This window comes from Arvicanthis niloticus, chromosome 25 (assembly GCF_011762505.2).
Source record: "Arvicanthis niloticus isolate mArvNil1 chromosome 25, mArvNil1.pat.X, whole genome shotgun sequence".
Classification (NCBI taxonomy): Eukaryota; Metazoa; Chordata; class Mammalia; order Rodentia; family Muridae; genus Arvicanthis; species Arvicanthis niloticus.
Window position 1 is genome coordinate 32,637,805 of NC_133433.1, and position 14,882 is coordinate 32,652,686.

Sequence of the window (14,882 nt, forward strand, 5' to 3'; positions counted from 1 at the left end):
ATGTTGCCTTCTGACCTCCATACAAACATGCTTTCACACTCAAATTCATGCGTGAATAACACACACATATGCAGAGTCATATAAATCAGGAAGCTGGGACAGGATTGTCACCATGAGCTTCAGACCAGCTTGAGCTACATATTGAGTCAGGGCCAGCTTCTGCAACAGATCGGAAAACTAGATTTTGTTGTTGTTTTGAGACAGGGTTTTTACTAAGGATTCCTGGCTGTCTTGGAACTCACCGTATAGATCAGGCTGGCCCCATATTTGTAGAAATTTGCCTGCTTGCCTGCCTCTGTTTCTCAAAGTGCTAGGATAAAAGGCACATGCTACATCTGGTATTTTTTTCCCTTACCCCAGTGCTGTGGTGACATTATCCAATATTTTCTTCTAGGAACTTTATAGATTTGACTTTAACTTAAAAGTACATTTTTATTTTTGTGTTTTGTTGGCTTGTTTAGGTTTTTCAAGATAGGGTTTCTCTGTAGGCCTACAGACCTGGAGCTCACTCTGTAGAGCAGGCTGGCTTCAAACTCAGAGATTTGCCTGTCTCTGCCTCCCAAGCGCTGGGATTAAAGGTGTGAACCACCACCAGCCAGCTACATTTGTGAATTTTAAGACACAAACGTGGATACCAGCAGAAAGCTCAGCGTCCTCCCAGAGCTGCAGCTGTAGCTGGTTATGAGCTTGCCGATGTGCGTGCTGAGAGCTGCACTCGGCTCTCACCCAATTCACCTAATTCAATCCTAATCAAAACTTCACTTCTTGAGTGAAGAGCAGTAGTTGATCTTAACAGCTGAGCCACATCCTGGCCTTGATGTTAACTTTGAAGTTCAGCTCTGTCTCAGATTCATTCCGACTGCAGGAGTGAGGTGGGTCAGTCTTTTCTCTACACTCATCTTCCTTTCTCTGCTTTGACAAGTTAGATAAGATTAGTTGACTGTAGCCAGGTTTGGGTGGTTCATGCCTTTAATCCCAGCACTGGGGAGGCAGAAGCAAGAGGATCGCTGTGAGTTCGAGGCCAGCCTGTTCTGCAGAGTTCTAGGACAGCCAGGGTTACGCAGAGAAACCCTGCTTGAAAAAGAAAAAGAAAAAAAAAAGATTAGTCAATTCTAAATTTGCTATGTATTTAATACATTAATTTGCCTGTCTTCTTACGTATTGATCACTACTCTGTTTAGCTTTTGTAGGCTTATAGAAAGTATTGAAATTTCTGTAATTCAAATGGTCCTCCTGCATGCCTGTCCTGGCTACTCTAGGGGACAAATGCTTCAATATACGTTTTTTTTTGTTTTGTTTTGTTTTTTTTTTTTTTGTTTTTTTTTTTTTAAAGATTGTATTTATTTTATGTATGTGAGTACACTGTCACTGTCCTCAGACACATTAGAAGAGGTCATTGATCCCATTACAGACGGTTGTGAGCCACCACGTGGTTGCTGAGAATTGAACTCAGGACCTCTGGGAAAGCAGCCAGTGCTCTTAACCATTGAGCCATCTCTCCAGCTCCAATATACACTTTCAAATTATATCAATTTTCACTCAAGAAGTGAAATTTTGTTTAGGATTGAATTGGGTGAATATCAACTCAAGCAGGGAAAGCTACGTATTGGTTCTGGTTTCAGTCTCTGGTCTTCTAGCTCCATTGTCTTTGGGCCTGATGAGACCTAGCATGTGGAAGAAGGGTATGTTAGAGCTGTACTGTTCTCTTTTCAGGAGCCAGCAAGCAGTCGCCTGGAGTTAGGGGCTGGGTACCCTTCCCGGCATCCCTCCGGAGTGACCTACTTCCTTCCATGAGGCCTCATGCCTTATCTCTCTCCCTCTTAAAACTACCATCAAAATATGACACCAATCCCATGATCTGGTGGTCTCTTTAGTATTGAATCTGCCCGCTGGAGCCCAAGATGTTAGCACATGTTCCTTCTGGGAGATATTCCCTAACCAAACAGTTCCAGGACGGACTGTGTAGAGAGTAATTAGGGGAAAGCTCGACACTGTCACATTTAGACAGCCATCTTGTCTTTAAATGAAACCGTGTGGATTTCTATTAGCATGTTTTCCCTTTCCTTTCCTCTCTCTTCTTTTTTGCTTTGTTTTGTTTGTTTGTTTTTGTGGGTTTTTTTTTTTTTTTTTTTTTTTTTTTTTTTTTTTTTTTTTTTTTTTGAGACAGGGTTTCTGTGTTGTCCTGGAACTCTGTAGGCCTGGCTGGCTTCGAACTCACAGAGATCCTCCTGCCTCTGCCTCTTGACTTAAAGTCATGTGCCATCACACCTGAGAGGTTTTGTGTGTATTCGTGTGTTTTAACATAAAGGGCTTTGTACATTTTTCCAGTAAATTTATTCTTAAGTGTTTTATAATTGTTTCTTCTTCATGCAAAGAAATTCAACTGACTTCTGTGTTTGATCTTATGCCCAGCAACTTTCACATCACCATAGTGGTTCGTGGGTTCTTGTGAGTTTGTATGTATGGTGTACATACATGCCATCAATCCCATCAGTGAGTAGAGGGTTCTGTTTCCTTCTGCTTCCCCAACTCACTGGACTGGATTTTCAAAGATCTGGAATAACTTGCCTGTGTCTACACAAGCAGTATGAGCGTTGACACACACCACGACCTGATTCCAGAATCTTAAAATGACTGTTGGGGCATTAGGTATTTGTTGTTGGTGCAGCAAGAAAGATACAGCTAGAAAACTAGGGTCGAGTTCTCGCCGGAGCTTGGGGAAGGAAGTCTCTCTCTCTGTGGAGGTCTGAGGGAAGCGCTCGCGCCAGGTAGACGCCGTCATCATGGGTAAGGGTGACCCCAACAAGCCGGGTAGCAAAATGTCCTTGTAAGCCTTCTTCGTGCAGACCTGCCGGGAGGAGCACAAGAAGAAGCATCCCGACTCGTCGGTCAACTTCGCCGAGTTCTCGAAGAAATGCTCCGAGAGATGGAAGACCATGTCTGCAAAGGAAAAGTCGAAGTTTGAGGATTTGGCCAAGAGCGACAAAGCTCGTTATGATAGGGAGATGAAGAACTATGTCCCTCCCAAAGGTGATAAGAAAGGAAAGAAAAAAGACCCAAATGCTTCGAAGAGACCACCGTCTGCCTTCTTCCTGTTTTGCTCTGAACATCGCCCAAAGATCAAAAGTGAACACCCTGGCCTGTCTATTGGAGATACTGCAAAGAAATTGGGTGAGATGTGGTCTGAGCAATCTGCCAAAGATAAACAACCGTATGAGCAGAAAGCAGCTAAACTAAAGGAGAAGTATGAAAAGGATATTGCTGCATACCGTGCCAAGGGCAAAAGTGAAGTGGGAAAGAAGGGTCCTGGTAGGCCAACAGGCTCAAAGAAGAAGAACGAACCAGAAGATGAGGAAGAAGAGGAAGAAGAAGAGGAGGAAGATGAAGAGGAGGAAGATGAGGATGAAGAATAAGTGGCTACCCTAAAGTGGAGTATATGTGCTCAGGCAATTATTTTGCTAAGAATGTGAAATTCAAGTGCACTCAACATTAGCTTCAGTATAAAAACTGTACAGATTTTTGTATAGCTGATGAGATTCTTTGTAGAGAAAATACTTTTTTTTTTAAAAGTTTGTGGCTTTTTCAAGGGCTACAACGTACAGTTAGATTTAAAGCTTTTGATGTTGAATGTTTCTAAATATTTAATGGTTTCTTTAATTTCTTATGGTAGCAAAAAAAAAAAAAAACTTCATAGGAATTTGTATTACCAGTAAAAAAAATTTTTTTAGGATGTTGCATTTTTTTGTTTTTTGTTTTTTTAAATTTGTAATAAAATAATGTATATAAAAAAAAACTAGGGTCACGTGGAGAAAGATCTTAATGTAAGTTTAAGAGTTTGAATTGTATTCTGTGTATAATAAAGGATCTAAAGGATCGTTAAATGCTTTTAAGTGGGAAAGTAACAATAAGTGTGGTAAGATAGGAGCCAGTTCATTTATTCACGTCATGAGCATTTCTTAAGCATGTATTAGGTTGTAGGAATTGTTATAAGAAGGAAAGGTGAGGAGACCTTGTTGCTTGCTAGTGGAGACATTAAGATACAGAGAACAGGGTCTTAGCACACTCTGTCAGCCATGTGCTAAGGCAGCTTTATGACCTTGCATACATTATTGAATAACTCTGGACCATCGCTTCCTGATCTATAAAATGGGAATAATACATATAGCGGCAACTTCTGTTAGAGATAAGAATGTATGGAATATGCTTTGCTCATATTAAACACTTATTTATGGTGGGTTTTGAAGAGATATCAACTATTTGGTTAATGTTTTATGCAATAATCAAATTGAAATCTAACTTTGTCCATTTTTTACTGTGTATTTCTGTGATGACTGTAGTTTTGATTTTTTTGAAACAAGAATTCACGTAGTCCAAGATGCCTCAAATTGAGGATGCCCTTGAGCTTCTGGGTTTGCTGCCTCTAGCTCTCCAGTGCTGGCTGGATTACAGTTGCAACCCCCCCTCCACTTCCAGCTTGTTTACAGTTTACTTTTTGTTCTTGGTTTGGTTTTTTGAGAGTTTCTCAGTGAATCCCTGAGTGTGCCTTGAACTCAAGAGATCTGCCTGCCTCTGCCTCCTGAGTGCTGGAATTAAAGGTGTGTGCCATACCATGCCCAGCCTTACATTTTTTTTTAATGTCTGCATAAAAAATATGACAAAACACCATTTATACTCCTGTGTTTGAGTCATTGCCAATTGTACCTATAAAAAAATTGTGTTTGGTGATGGCTTTATGGTCACATAATAAGTAGTCTACTTTGGTTTTGTTTTTTAATGTAATAGTCTATTTCATATTTATTCACCTACCTTATTTTGCCTTTTGCAATTCTATTTTCTTATCATTACAACATGATGTATGCTAAGAAACTAACACAATACAATAAAGAATTTCTCATTTTTACGTTGGAAATGTTGAGTACCTTGAAAGTTCACCATGGAAGTGAAGGCAGACAAAAATAGAGATGTTTGCTTGCTTTGGAATGGTGCTGTATGCTTATAATCCCAGATTTTGGGAGGCCAAGCTAGTTCAAGACCAGCCTGGCTACATGAGATTTTTTTTTTTTTTTAAGTCTAAATACCAGTGCTAGGGAGATGGATCAGAGGTTAAAGTGCCATTTTAAAGTGTAGGACTGGAACGTGGATCCCCAGTACTGGTGGGAATATTAGGTGAATGTGCCGGCCCACCTGTAATCCCAGCTCTTGGAAGGCAGAGACAGGTATTTCCCTGGAGCAAACTGCCTAGCTAGACAAGACATTATGTGTGCATTCTGGGTTCAAGGGAGCATCCCCACCTCCATGAATAATGTTGAGTGTGATTGAGCACGTTTAGCAAAAAACCCTGGTGTCAACCTTGGGCTTTCATGAATGTGTTTGCCCTCACCCATGTGAGCATATACACACAGAAAAAAAAAGAAAAAAAAAAAAAAACCTAAAGTTAAAGACCAGCAACATATCTCTGTTGGTAAAGGGCCTTGCTATTATCAAGTCTGCTGATCTGAATTCAATCCCTGGGATCACATGGTATAAGGAGAGAACCCACTTTCTAAAGTAAGTTGTCATAGACTTCCACAGGTGTTGTAGCATACACATGTCCCGTTCCCAACAATTCACAATATATATGTATACACGAACTTTAAAAAAAATGGAAGTATTTGTCTTAAGTTACATCTGATTTTTAAAAAAAAAATACTTCATTTTACCTGCATTGGTGTTTTGCCTGCATGTATATCTGTGTAAGCATGTCAGAATCCCTGGAATTGGAGTTACAGGCAGTTATGAGCTGCCATATGGGTGCTGGGTGGTGAACACAGGTCCTCTGGAAGAACAGCCAGTACTCTCAACTTCTGAGCCATCTCTCCAGCCCACTATTGATTTTCTTAGTGAAGTGTTGAATGGATATTTTAGCATATTCTTTCCTTGGGTGGTTTATGTTTCATTTATGATTCTGCTATTTGGGGGAAGTGTGTATGGGGGAGTCTTTTCTTGATTCATCCATCCATGGCTTATCAACTTTCTGTTTCTACTAAATTTCAACTTTTTCCCTTTATGGGTGCATACTAACCTTTTTTTCTTATTGGGTTATCCTTTTAGTAATATGCATACTTCCTGTATCTCTGCTTCCCTCTTCCTTCCTATCACTAAAGTCATACTATTTACTGCCTTTTTGACCTTTTCATTTTACATAGATTCATCACATACCTACATCACTAATAATTATAACTAGCTTTTAAAAACTTATGTTAAAGGGCCTTGTGTATAGTCCAAGTTGGCCTCAAACTTGCTATGTGGCCAAGGATGGCCTTGAACTCATCCTGTGTCTCTACCTCCCCAGTGCTGCAATTAGAAACGTGGGCCATCATGTCTAGCTGATTCTGAGGTCTCAGCAATTGATACTTCAAAACATGGAACACCTTTTTTGTAAGAATGTTTTATGATTCAGACCCTGGCAAATGAGGTATGAAAGGACATAAGACTCAGGCAGATACAGTTGTTCCTTTGCTTTCTTTCTGTCACTTCACTGATCCACGGTCAACTACAATCTGAGAACAGTAAGTGACAATTTTCATAAATAACTCACAACTTGCTGGGCAGTGGTGGGGGACACCTTTAATCCCAGCACTCGGGAAGCAGAGGCAGGCAGATTTCTGAGTTCGAGGCCAGCCTGGTCTACAGCGTGAGTTCCAGGACAGCCAGGGCTACACAGAGAAACCCTGTCTTGAAAAACAAAACAAAACAAAACAAAACTCACAACTTTCACAGTTTGCTACTCTGTCAAGATGAAATTTCACAATGTCTTCTTCTGTCCAACTTTGTACCAAATCCATTCCTTGGTGTAGCCTCTCCATACTATATATGCTTTTTGGCTACCAAGAAAATCTATAAAGTGTTCCCTTCAAGCAAAAGGAGAGATGTGTGTGTGTGTGTGTGTGTAACATTGATTATAGTATATAGCTATCTACCATTGTTTCATTGTATTAGTTACAACCCCTCACTCTGCCTAATATATAAACTTTATCATAGGTACCCAGGTAAAGAAAAAAAACCATGTAAGGAACTTGGTACTCTACGTGATTTCAAGAGTCACTAGAGGGTATTACATGGGCCGAGGGTGGGGATTTTGGGCCCTAGGAGCTCTTACAGTCTGGAGAATGAGAAGGGCAAAAGCACAAACAGGCCACATGCTCTGTACAAACAGAACATAGTAATCCATATGTGCTTGTTGAACTGGCACAAGCACTTAATAGACAAGCACAAAAGTAAATAGTCTTCTACAACCCAGGAATCATTGTTGGGTATGAGTACTGATACACACAGGAGAGATTGTTACTCAAGGCAGCTCAAAGATGTACAATACTAAGGCTGGTTCTAAGAATACAAAGTTAAACATACATAAGCAAAATAAACACCACAGTTATAAGATGGGTGTGAAGCCTTGACACTGTTTCAGAACTCAAAGGTCCCATGATTCCTCCAGGTTCCACTGGAGTAAGGTGGCAGCAGCTGGACACGGGGCTCACTGTGCTACCAAGAGCTGTTTGGTTTGGTTTATTTTTTTATGTGTCTTGAGCATTCAGTAAGAAGGTGTTACAGCATCAAAGCACGGATTTGGTTGTTTGCATCCAACACCACAGGTAGTTTTTTTATGTTAATTCTGTTGCTACTGAGCACTGATGGACTCTGGGTATCTACCCTCCCCGAAAAAGGAGGAATAGGAAGCAAGAAGAGTCTTTTTCTTAACTCTTAAGAATTCAGGACAGTAGAAGAAATCTAAGTCTGGCAATGGGGACATTCCTGGGAGGAACCCAACCTCCCTGCAGAAATATTATGAGTTAAGAGTGGAGGAGGACAGATCACAGGAACACTCTGCATTTCCTGGTTCTGTCCCTAAGTTGGTGAAGGCTTTTGAGTCTTCGGGGAACATAATTTAGTTATTCTAGCTAATTAAAAAAAAATCCTTAAAATTTACTGCTAACACGTGGTCAAAACTAGTCATTCCAAACACCAGACACATCCCTGAAATAAAATGTGAAGTACCATACCCTCTGCAGACCTCCGGATTCCACTCCCCAAGGCTAACATTTGTTACAGCTTTCCAAATATTTTCTAGCTATAGCTAGGCAGGCTTATAGTCTTCTTGTTCGTTGTCATAGTAAATTAGAGCTCGAAACACGATTAAAAAGCACGTTTTGCAATTTATGGACTAAGGCTCAAGTCTTCCTCACCTTGCTTATTGTGTGACTCTACAAAAATTACTTCTTTAGGCTTCAATGTTTTGTGAGGTATAAAAATAACAATTACTTTGTAAGGGTTGAGGATTAAAATTTGGAGTGTGTGTGAATGACTTAACGCAGTGCCAAGTCGTTACAGTTCAATAAACACTTATTGTCTAGGGCAAGTGACCTTTCATAAGGGTTAAAATAAGGGAACGTGTTCCTGTCATATTTTGATAACTTCCGTTAAGCAAACAAATGTTGCTCACTTCATTCAACTAATTATATCTAGCTGGGAAAAAGTTGCTTCTCCCGAGTTAAAAACCAAACTACATTTAAACGTATTACTCCTCCAAGTCTCCTCAATCCCAATACTCCATTGAGGATTTGATAATGGATTCCCCAATTAAAAAAACAAAACAAAACAAAACTTTTGTCTCGCTGCGTGGGGAGAACACTCCACCCTGTCTTTCTAAACACCTTGCAGCCTTTGCTTTGTCAAGCCATCGCAGGGTGGCTCCCCGGTAAGTTCGCCTCCCGCGGTCACGCCCCTCCATCCCCTCCAGAGACATTAGAGACAGCAACTGGGGAGGCGTATCCGCGAAGGAACTGAGGGGACATGGTGGCCAAGGGGTGCGCCCCGGAACAGCGTCTGGGTGCGGAGGTGCGCAGGAAAGGTGCCGGCTGCTGGCTACTGGGCCCTGCCTGAGCGCGTGCAGGAGGCACCTCTGGGGGCGACCCTGGCACTAGGTTTTCCGCGACCTTCTCGCCGCAGCGTCCCTGCCGTCTGCGGCGCGGCAGTCTCTTGGCCTCTACTCCCCGGCCGGGGCCAGTCCCCCTTGCTAGCTTTCTTTTGGGCACTGCCCTTTGCCCTCGCATGGAGTCCTCTGTTGACTCTCCCTTCACTTCCAGTCACCCATAGGTCACCGTCCCTAGACCACAGCCACCCATCTTGTCCAACTCTCGGAGCTCTGAAGTCTCGCCAGCCAGGGAGATGCTGAGGACCCCGCGGGTGGGGTAGCCCCGGTGTTCCCGGGCCCACGCTCGGGGAGGGGGGGGCGCGCGGGACGCAAGTTTCCGCTCGGTCCCCTGAGCAGTGACAGCGCCCGCTCGGAGGCGGCCGGGAGGCGGAGGGCGGGCCAGCCCGGTGCCCGAGCCCCCTCCCCTACTCGCGAGCTCGCGCGGTCTGTGTCTCTCTCCGCAAGTGCAGAGCCGCGGAGGAGGAGGGGGAGGAGGAGGAGGGAGCTGGGGGAGGATCTCCATTGAAATAAACAACCAGGCAGCAGTTATTAACACGGGAACATGGCGGCCGCAGCCTGGGCTCCCGCGGCGGCGGCGGAGGTCAGCGCCGACAGCAGCCCGCACCTGACGGCGTGACGGCCACATTGGTAAGCGCGCCTCCCCTGGGGGCTCGCGGGCAGCGGGCGGGGGGCGCCGCGTTCCCACCCGGGCCGCTGCCCTGGCTGCGCGCAGCCCGGCGGAGCCGCGCGCCGGCCCGGCAGGCTGTTGTTGTGTGCGGGCACCGCTGCCCGGGCGTGCGGAGCCCCGCGACGCCCATCCTCGAGGCGCGGCCGAGCCGGGGACACGGCTCCCGGGGGGGTGGGGAGGGCGGGAAGACGCGGAGTCCCCGGGAGAGAAAGGAGGCGCTCGGGCGCCGGGCGAGAGAGCTCGGGAGACGAGCCTCGGAGCGCGAGGCGGGCGGAGGCTGCAGCCCGCGGCGCCGGCCGAGAGGTGAGCACCAGGCCGAGAAGCGGCGGCTGTGCCCCGGGCCCCAGCTCCGGGCCCCTCGGGGCTGCGCGGCGCAGTCCGGGTAGGATGGGGAAGCCCGGGCCGGCGGGCGCAGTCGCGGCCGGTGCTTTCTTCCCGGGAGGCGTGCAGCCACTGCTGCACGGGTGGGAGCCGGGCGAGGGGAGGCAGGACCTGGGAAGTGCCGGGGGTGTGTGAAGGTGACGCGGCCGGGAGGGGCGGCGGCGGGGGCTCGGGCGTCTGGGCACCTCGGGCTTGGGTGGCTTCGGGGCGGCAGCGCTCGGGCCGCGCAGGCCGGGCCGCGGTGGGGGCGGGGAGCCGGGGTCGGGCGGCGGCGGCGCCGCGCCGGGCTCGCCCCTGACTTAACTTTCTGGGTGCGGGCATGTGTGCCGGAGGCGCGCTGGGGCCACGGCCGGGGGCGGGAGGCGGGCTGCGGGCCGGGAGGTTCCGGGTTGGCTCGCCAGCGCCCCCTCTTCGGTCCCCCTTCTGCGGCCCCTGCAGGGACAGGCCCTCGGGGGGGCCCCCCCACGGGAAGCGGGAGGGGTCCTGGCGGCCCTCGCGCCCCGGTCACGCCCTGGACCGGGGACCCTCCTCTCCGGGCCCCTGGAGGCTCCCGCAGAGGCGGCCAGGGTCGGCGCCGCGGGCTGGAGCGCCCGCACCCCGCCCCTGGGGGAGTTCTGGAGGCGCCGCGGCCGCGCTCGGGGGTGGCTCGGTCCCCGCTTCCATGGTCCCTCCCTTTCCCCTCCCCCAAGTGGCTTCCGGGGCCTGCGGACTGAGGGGCGGGAATCGGGGACCCGAGCCCCTTACTCGCCGGGAGTGGCGTTGGGCCTCAAGCCTAGAGGGCTTGTCACTGGCAGGGGAAACTTTCCCAAACCGGAGCCCGAGCCGGAGCACCCTCCTCCGCCACCTCGTCCTCTAATCCCACTCCCACTCCTCCTCCTCCGACTCCTTCCCCTCCCACCGACCCGAATCTTTCTGTGCCTGACTGATGGGGCAGTGAGCCAATGGAAGGCGGGAACTGACCTGCCGGGTATCGGTAAGCCAATGGCGGGAGCCAGAGGCAGGAAGGGGGCGGGGCTTCTTCCGACCAGTTAGGGCTGAGTTGCACGCGGGGCGGGGGAGTCATGGAGACGCCGCGAGCCTTCCACTCTGGCGCGTCCCTTGGTCACAGGCACCTGGGATTGTGGAATAGTGTCACTCACAGAATCTGTGACCTGGGGAGACCTGCATAGGTGCGCGAAGATACTGCTTTGTTTCTGGTTCCGCGCGAGGCGTTGTTTTAGACATGACAAAGTCGAAAGCCACTTCAGGATGTGGCAGTAAGCGCGAGGCCCGGTTTTAAAATGGCATGTTGGTAGTGACCATGTTCTGGATCTCAGCACCAGGTGTACGTGCTAGAGATCTTTGAAGGTCTGCGTTAGTTTTCCTGGGCTTCTGTTCAGCACCTGGAGGATGAAATTGAAAGGGCACCCTGAGAGTGAAGGCGCGCCAGGTGATTTTTAGGAGTGCTGAAACATTCTTGTTTGGAATTGGCCTCACTGGGACCTTGTTTAATCAGACCACCAATTCCCCAAGTCTCCTTGAAGATTTTGCGTTTGGTCTGGGTGTGACATTTTTTACAAAGTTGCCGTTTATGCTGTGCGTATTTTTTGTCTTGCTCTTGGGTAAACAAAATGAAGTTTTGAACCAGGGCACCACTAAGATACCAAGCGTGGGTATTTAAAACGCAAAACTAGGCAAAGAATATTTGTCGGCAGAAAACAAAAGGAATAAAGTATAGCTTTCCATCTTACTCCCATATAAAAGATAGTTAAAACATTTATTTATTTATTTTATTTTTTAGTTTCCTTAAACACGGATGAATTGCATAGTGTGTGGCTACTTCTCTGATGTGTAAGAGGTCAAGAGCTATCTTTGATTGTTTTACTGTTTGGGTCCAGTGAACTGACTTTCTTGACTCCTGAGTTTTAGGGAAGGGAGGTGGGGGGCGGTTCCCAGTGAGGATCCCAGGTTGCTCAGCGGGAATTGCGGTCTGTTGAAAAGACAGCAGCTGCTGCAGCTTTGTGTGTGTGTGTGTGTGTGTGTGTGTGTGTGTGTGTGCGTGTGTGTGTGCATGCTCTCCTGTTCTTTGTTGGTGAGGTTAGACTAACCCGACAGCAGCAACATTCCTTTTCCCAGTTGGAATCTTTGGGTGTTTGAAGAATGAGAAATGTTAAACTTAGTATCCATTCATTTTTGGAATCTGTCACCCATGAATTTAATTTTGGGATTTAAAAAATGTCTAATGGGCATGATACTTAGTTTCCACACTGGGTTCTCCAGCTTTTATTACTATTGGGTTATTAAGAAAGGGTTCCAGGACAGCCAGGACTACACAGAGAAACCTTGTCTGGGGGGGGGGGGGGGAAAAAAAAATAAAAAAAAAAAAAAAAAAGAGAGAAAGGGTTCAAGAGACTAATGTAAGGAAACAGTTGTGTGTAATATGTGACTTTCAATCTATAGCGTAGATTCCCAACCAGTGTAATTTTAAACATTCTTGTAGAAGTAAATTTCTTTTTGCTGTAGCTTTTGAAGTGTTATTTTGGTGATAAATGAGTCAAGCGAAAGATAAGCACTTATTTCAGCTGACAGAAGTAGGGAGTATTGTAAATTAATGTTCAGAACCCAGCAACATTCAGACACTCCCACTATTAGTTAATTTGGGAGGCCACTCTGATGCAGGCCCTTTTCTCTTTCCTGAATTCTTAAAAGCTACCCATTATTCCACTTCATTCTCCATAAGGATCCTTCAAAATGTTCTTGGATTCTTGGTGGCAGAGAATAGCAAGGCCCCTAATGCCTGGCTAGGGGAAAACCTCTTAAGCATATGGAGACATCTAGAAAAAGATGTGCATTGTCAGCGGTGATTCCATTGTGTGCGCTCATGCTGGAGCTGAACCTTCTTCCTCCTGGGAATTTCCCTCTTAAAAGAGAGGATTTCTTTGAGTTTTACATGTCAGGGTGCTGAGGTCCAGGTTTCAAGACAGCTCAATAATCATTCATGTGAATTTAATGCTTTTGAGGACTTAATAGCTTAAAAAAAATTTTAACCCTTCATTGATTAAATATAATTTAAATGACTTTGAGCATGAGAGACATTTTACTGAAAATATATATAAAAAATAGAAGGTCCTGAGATTGCATAAAGGGTTGATGCATCTTGGTTTCCTCCCTTGCTTCCCAATAAGTGTATCTTATTAAAGCTTTCCAGTCTCTCTGGTAATCCATGATCTCTGATCACGTTTCTATTTTACATGTAGAAGTTAAGGATTCAGTGCCTTAGCTGTTTCAGGCCACAGTAGGTTGCTATGTGACCCATACTTTGACAGCTTAAATCTCTAAGAAAAATTGTTTTTGTTGTATTGAATACAAAGGCTATTCTTTGAAGCAGTCCTTATATTGTTGGAAGAAGAAGAATGAAGAGTGGTCTTTTAAAGCATTTTTTTTAATAGACAATTTTCTGGTATGCACAGGTGTCTTTGATATCTTGACCATTGTTGTATTGTGTTTGAAATTATATTTAAAAGTGTAACTAATTTTAGCTGTTATTATGACAAAACCAATGTTTAAAACCCATTAGCGTTTTACTATTTTCTGTTTCTAGTTTTGTTTGATGTTACATTATTATATACTAAACTGATTTTTTTTTTTTTTTTTTTTTAAGAGACAGGGTTTCTTTGTGTACCCCTGGCTGTTCTGGAACTCATTTATGTAGACCAGATTGGCTTAGAGTTCACAGAAACCGGCCTGCCTCTGCATCCTGAGTGCCGAGACACCAAGCCCAGCTGCTTTACTGAGTCTTAAAAAGAATTGATTTTTTTTTTTTAAGTATGTGAATGTTTTTTTTCTCCATGTATGTCTGTGTACCACACCGGTGCCTGGTACTTACTGAGACCAGAAGAGGGTATTGAATCCCTTGGAAGTGGAGTTACAGACTGTGGTGCATTGCATGTGGATGCTGGGAACCCCAGTGCTCTTAACAGCCGAGCCATTTCTCCAGGCCTGGATAGTGATTTGTTCTTTAAAGATTTGTTTGTTTATTTTATGTATACCAGCTGCCTTCATATACACCAGAGGAGGGCATTGGATCCCATTCAGATGGTTGTGAGACACCATGTGGTTGCTGGGAATTGAACTCAGGACCTCTGGAAGAGCAATCAGTGCTCTTAACTGCTGAGCCATCTCTCCAGCCCTGTGATGTTGATTTTTAAATGAGGAAAAGCCATGGAATGGAAAACAAAGTTCTTGGTTTCTTCCCCCTTTTCTATCACAAGCTCTTTTCCCTCTGTGTCTCTTCTAAATGGAAAAGAGACTCTCAGTGTTTATGTGCCGCTTTCTTTCTTGTTGTTTTTGTTCTTTTTTTCCTGCTTCTTGAAGGACTTAGGATTTGTAAAGGAGAGAAGCAAGAAGGGATGCTATGGCATAGCACCCTCTAAAGCCTCTTAAAGTGGACCGTCTGGGAAAGCTGTACAGTCAGTGTCAGGCCCTCAGTTCGGACAGCATGGGGGAAATGCACATTACAGGTTCCAGATGTTGCCGACAGAGGTGACAGTGTGACTCTCGTGGCTGTTTGAGTAGTCTACGTAATTTCCTACTGTTGTAAAAGTGAGAGTACAAAGGAGTTGGCCTCTTACAGGTAAAAGACGGTCACTAGATGGTCTGCTGGTCTGCAGGTAGAGCACAGACTTGGCTTCCAGAGCAGAGAGCCTCTGCTTACCAGTTAGTGATGTTCATTCACAACGTTTCTGGGTTCAGAGGCTATGGCGCTGTGATAGGATTTGTTTTATGCTGGTGTTTATTTGGTTCTATGGTTGGAAATTTCTAGCAAACGTGAATGAGGTAATGTTTCACTTCGCTGCTTTGGAGCTTCTGGACATAGTGTCAGTA

The 14,882-nt window shown here is 45.7% G+C and overlaps 1 protein-coding gene and 2 pseudogenes across 2 annotated transcripts in view; all 3 read left to right on the forward strand.

Moving 5' to 3' along the window:
* The first annotated feature begins 2,763 nt into the window (after positions 1–2,763).
* LOC143438623 (high mobility group protein B2 pseudogene) lies at positions 2,764–3,464 on the forward strand (annotated as a pseudogene).
* A 3,743-nt stretch (positions 3,465–7,207) lies between these two features.
* Positions 7,208–7,325, forward strand: LOC143438667 (small nucleolar RNA SNORA40; annotated as a pseudogene).
* A 1,619-nt stretch (positions 7,326–8,944) lies between these two features.
* The window catches only part of Ncoa2 (nuclear receptor coactivator 2), a 235,971-nt gene continuing 230,033 nt past the window's right edge, over positions 8,945–14,882 (forward strand). The window contains exon 1 of one of the 2 annotated variants that reach the window (XM_076924349.1): positions 8,945–9,598. The gene's annotated coding sequence lies outside the window, so the exon portion shown is untranslated. The remainder of the gene's footprint in view (positions 9,599–14,882) is intronic. The other variant, XM_076924348.1, reaches the window with a different exon arrangement.